The sequence below is a fragment of the Nerophis ophidion genome, linkage group LG10 (genome assembly GCF_033978795.1).
Source record: "Nerophis ophidion isolate RoL-2023_Sa linkage group LG10, RoL_Noph_v1.0, whole genome shotgun sequence".
NCBI classification, from domain to species: Eukaryota; Metazoa; Chordata; class Actinopteri; order Syngnathiformes; family Syngnathidae; genus Nerophis; species Nerophis ophidion.
Genome location: NC_084620.1, coordinates 70,320,418 through 70,326,473, shown reverse-complemented (window position 1 = coordinate 70,326,473; position 6,056 = coordinate 70,320,418).

Genomic DNA, 6,056 nt, shown 5'->3' with positions numbered 1-6,056 from the left:
GAGCTCAGTCATGTATCCACGTGTGACACCATCGGTGGGCGTGGCCTCTTACTGTACTTTTGCTCACATGTGCCTGCTGTACTTCTTCACATGTACTCACTTTATTGCGAGTACAAACATTTTTCCTCCAGGTATTGCATACAAAACCCGTTTCCTTATGAGTTGTGTTAGATGTAAATATAAACGGAATCCAATGATTTGCAAATCATTTTCAACCCATATTCAATTGAATGCACTAAAAAGAAGAGATATTTGATGTTCAAACCTCATAAACTTTATTTTTTTGCCAAATAATAATTAACTTAGAATTTCATGGCTGCAACACGTGCCAAAATAGTTGGGAAAAGGGCATTTTCACCACTGTGTTACATCACCTTTTCTTTTAACAACACTCAATAAACGTTTGGGAACTGAGGAAACTAATTGTTGAAGCTTTGAAAGTGGAATTCTTTCCCATTCTTGTTTTATGTAGAGCTTCAGTCATTCAACAGTCCGCTGTCGTATTTTATGCTTCATAATGCGCCACACATTTTTGATGGGAGACAGGTCTGGACTGCAGGCAGGCCAGGAAAGTACCCGCACTGTTTTACTACGAAGCCACGCTGTTATAACACGTGGCTTGGCATTGTCTTGCTGAAATAAGCAGGGGCGTCCATGATAACGTTGCTTGGATGACAACATATGTTGCTCCAAAACCTGTATGGACCTTTCAGCATTAATGGTGCCTTCACAGATGTGTAAGTTACCCATGCCTTGGGCACTAATACACCCCCATACCATCACACATGCTGGCTTTTCAACTTTGCGCCTATAACAATCCGAATGGTTATTTTCCTCTTTGTTCTGGAGGACACCACGTCCTCTGTTTCCAAATATAATTTGAAATGTGAACACATCAGACCACAGAACACCTTTCCACTTTGCATCAGTCCATCTTAGATGAGCTCGGGCCCAGCGAAGCCATCGGCGTTCCTTGGTGTTGTTGATAAATGTGTTTGGCTTTGCATAGTAGAGTTTTAACTTGCACTTACAGATGTAGCGACCAACTGTAGTTACTGACAGTGGTTTTATGAAGTGTTCCTGAGCCCATGTGGTAATATCCTTTACACACTGATGTCGGCTTTTTATGCAGTACCGCCTGAGGGATCAAAAGTCCGTAATATCATCGCTTACGTGCAGAGAACATGGTGAGTTCGGATAGCATAAGAGCAAGTATATACATTAGAAATACATTTGATCATCACTCCACGGAGACAGCCCTAGCAAAAATGACTAATGATCTATTGCTAACGATGGATTCTGATGCGTCATCTATGTTGCTGCTCCTCGATCTTAGTGCTGCTTTCGATGCCGTCGATCATAATATTTTATTAGCGCATATCAAATCACGAATTGGTATGTCAGACTTAGCCCTGTCTTGGTTTAACTCTTATCTTACTGATAGGATGCAGTGTGTCTCCCATAACAATGTGACCTTGGACTATGTTAAGGTAACGTGTGGAGTTCCCCAGGGTTCAGTCCTTGGCCCTGCACTCTTCAGCATCTACATGCTGCCGCTAGGTGACATCATACGCAAATACGGTGTTAGCTTTCACTGTTATGCTGATGACACCCAACTCTACATGCCCCTAAAGCTGACCAACACGCCGGATTGTAGTCAGCTGGAGGCGTGTCTTAATGAAATTAAACAATGGATGTCCGCTAACTTTTTGCAACTCAACGCCAAAAAAACGGAAATGCTGATTATCGGTCCTGCTAGACACCAAACTCTATTTAATAATACAACTCTAACATTTGACAACCAAACAATTAAACAAGGCGACTCGGTAAAGAATCTGGGTATTATCTTCCACCCAACTCTCTCCTTTGAGGCACACATTAAAAGCGTTACTAAAACGGCCTTCTTTCATCTCCGTAATATCACTAAAATTCGCTCCATTTTGTCCACTAAAGACGCCGAGATCATTATCCATGTGTTTGTTACGTCTCGTCTCGATTACTGTAACGTATTATTTTCGGGTCTCCCCATGTCTAGCATTAAAAGATTACAGTTGGTACAAAATGAGGCTGCTAGACTTTTGACGAGAACAAGAAAGTTTGATCATATTATGCCTATACTGTATATACCTTTATATACATATATACCTATATATATATATATAGGTATATATATATATATATATATATATATATATATATATATATATATATATATATATATATACCTATACTGGCTCGCCTGCACTGACTTCCTGTGCACTTAAGATGTGACTTTAAGGTTTTACTACTTACGTATAAAATACTACACGGTCTAGCTCCATCCTATCTTGCCGATTGTATTGTACCATATGTCCCGGCAAGAAATCTGCATTCAAAGGACTCCGGTTTATTTGTGATTCCCAGAGCCCAAAAAAAGTCTGCGGGCTATAGAGTGTTTTCCGTTCGGGCTCCAGTACTCTGGAATGCCCTCCCGGTAACAGTTCGAGATGCTACCTCAGTAGAAGCATTTAAGTCTCACCTTAAAACTCATTTGTATACTCTAGCCTTTAAATAGACTCCCTTTTTAGACCAGTTGATCTGCCGTTTCTTTTCTTTTTCTTCTATGTCCCACTGGAGGGGGTCTGGTCCGGTGGCCATGGATGAGGTGCTGGCTGTCCTGAGTCGGGACCCAGGATGGACCGCTCGCCTCTGTATCGGTTGGGACATCTCTGCGCTGCTGATTTGTGCAGCCCTTTGAGACACTAGTGATTTAGGGCTATAAAATAATCATTGATTGATTGATTGATTGATTATTTACATTAGGTTATTTAAAATCCGGGGAGATGGAATGTGAAGGGGGGAGGGTGTTAGTAAAGGGTTGAAGTGTCCAGGAGGTGTTGTTTTAGAGCGGTTTTGAAGGAGGATAGAGATGCACTTACTTTTACACCTGTTGGGAGTGCATTCCACATTGATGTGGAATAAAAGGAGAATGAGTTGAGACCTTTGTTGGATGGGAATCTGGGTTTAACGTTGTTTGTGGAGCTCCCCCTGGTGTTGTGGTTATGGCGGTCATTTACGTTAAAGGCCTACTAGCCACCACGCAGTCTGATAGTTTATATATCAATGATGAAATATTAACATTGCAACACATGCCAATACGGCCGCTTTAGTTTACTAAATTGAAATTGTCAATTTCCCGGGAGTTTTTTCTTGAAAACGTCGCGTAATGATGACGCGTACGCTTGACCACACGGGATGTTAGGAATATGAGCGCTGCGCACACACACAGCTAAAAGTCGTCTGCTTTAATGGTATAATTACACAATATTTTTGAGATCTGTGTTGCTGAATCTTTTGCAATTTATTCAATTAATATTGGAGAAGTCAAAGTTGAAAGACGGAGTTGAGAAGCTTTAGCCTTTAGCCACACAAACACACGGTGATTCCTTTTTTAAATTTCACGGAGGTGAAACTTTACTATGGATCAGAGCGGACATGGATCCCAACAGAATGTCAACAAGCAGGTTTCGGTGAGAAAATTGTGGCTAAAAAGTCGCTTCTCACCGGCTATCAGCTGAGCTATCAGCTGCCGTCGACTTCCCTGAGACACTGCGCGTCAACACCCGGCCGTGGACGCACACTTCCGACTATCAGGTACTGTTAAACTCACTAAAACACGAGCAACACAATAGAAAGATAGGGGATTTCCCAGAATTATCCTAGTAAATGTGTCTAAAAACATCTGAATCCGTCTCAATGCAATCGTGTTCATTTTTTTTTAACTGTTTTTTTTTTTTTTTCTAGTCCGTCGCTATCAATATCCTCAATCACAAATCTTTCATCCTCGCTCAAATTAATGGGGAAATAGTCGTTTTCTCGGTCCGAATAGCTGTTTTTGTTGGAGGCTCTCATTAAAATCAATGTGAATATGTGAGGAGCCATCAACATGTGACGTCATCGTCTGCGACTTCCGGTAGAGGCAGGGCTTTTCTCTTAACACCGAAAGTTGCGAACTTTATCGTGGATGTTCTCTACTAAATCCTTTCAGCAAAAATATGGCAATATGGCGAAATGATCAAGTATGACACATAGAATGGACCTGCTATCCCCGTTTAAATAAGAAAATCTCATTTCAGTAGGCCTTCAAGGAAGTAGTTTGACATGTACTTCGGTATCAGGGAGGTGTAGCGGATTTTATAGACCAGGCTCAGTGCAAGTCGTTTGACTCTGTCCTCCACCCTGACCCAGCCCACTTTGGAGAAGTGGGTTGGAGTGAGGTGTGATCTGGGGTGGAGGTCTAAAAGTAACCGGACTAGCTTATTCTGGGATGTTTGGAGTCTAGATTTGAGGGTTTTGGAGGTGCTGGGGTACCAGGAGGTGCAAGCGTAATGGAAAAAGGGTTGAATGAGAGTTCCCGCTAGAATCTTTAAGGTGCTTTTGTTGACCAGAGAGAAGATTCTGTAGAGGAATCTCGTTCTTTGGTTGACCTTTTTGATTACCTTGGTTGTCATTTTATCACAGGAAAGATTGGCCTCTAGAATGGAACCTAGGTAGGTGATCTCATCTTTCCTGGTGATAACAATGTCACCCACTTTTATAGTCAAGTCACTGACCTTCTTAAGGTTGATGTGGGACCCAAGTAGGATGGATTCCATTTAACCTAAGTGTATGGATAGCTTGTTGTCAGCGAGCCAGGTGCAAATATTAAGGAGTTCAGAGCTGAGGATTTGTTCCACCTGTGACTTGTCCAGCAGGGCCGAGTCATCCGCAAACAGGAACAATTCACAGTGTCATGCTGATGGCATGTCATTTACGTATATTAGGAACAGTAAAGGTCCTAGTATACTGCCTTGGGGGACTCCACAGCTTACTGAGAGGGGAGGGGACACTGTGCCGTTCACCTCTACCACCTGTTTCCTCCCCTCCAAGTAAGATTGCATCCATCTCCATGAGGTTTGTTCGAATCCCATTGCTCTGAGCTTATCCAACAGTGTAGCGTTGTTAAAGGGGAACATTATCAGCAGACCTATGTAAGCGTCAATATATACCTTGATGGTGCAGAAAAAAGACCAACTATTTTTTTAACCGATTTCCGAACCCTAAATGGGTGAATTTTGGCGAATTAAACGCCTTTCTGTTTATCGCGCTGGAGGCGATGACGTCAGAACGTGACGTCGCCGAGGTAACACACCCGCCATTTTCATTTTCAACACATTACAAACACCGGGTCTCAGCTCTGTTATTTTCCGTTTTTTTGACTATTTTTTGGAACCTTGGAGACATCATGCCTCGTGGGTGTGTTGTCGGAGGGTGTAACAACACTAACAGGGAGGGATTCAAGTTGCACCACTGGCCCCAAGATGCCAAAGTGTCTGCTGCCAGACCCCCATTGAATGTGCCAGAGTGTCTCCACATTTGACCGGCGATGCTTAGACAGACATGGCACAGAGATGTATGGATAACCTGCAGATGCATTTGCAACGATAGTCAACGAAATCACAAAGGTGAGTTTTGTTGATGTTGACTGCCAGCTAATCGATGCTAACATGCTACGCTAATCGATGCTAACATGCTATTTACCGGCGGTGCTAAAGCAGACATGGCACAGAGATGTATGGATAACCTGTAGATGCATTTGCAACTATATTACGTTTCCTTCCACCCACATTTAATGCGAAACAAACACTTACCAATCGACGGATTTAAGTTGCTCCAGTGTCAAAAGATGCGAAAGTCCTGATCGTTTGGTCCGCACATTTTACCGGCGATGCTAACGCAGCTATTCGGCCATGCTATGGCTATGAATAGCGCCAATAGCTATTCGCTCAATAGCTTCAGTTTCTTCTTCAATATTTTCATACTCCAACCATCTGTTTCAATACATGCGTAATCTGTTGAATCGCTTAAGTCGCTGAAATCCGAGTTTGAATCCGAGCTAATGTCGCTATATCTTGCTGTGGTATTCCCATTGTTTGTTTACATTGGCAGCACTGTGTGACGTCACAGGGAAATGGCCAGTGTCTTCGCAGAGAGCCGAAAATAAGGCACTTTAAAGCTTTATTTAGGGATATTCCGAG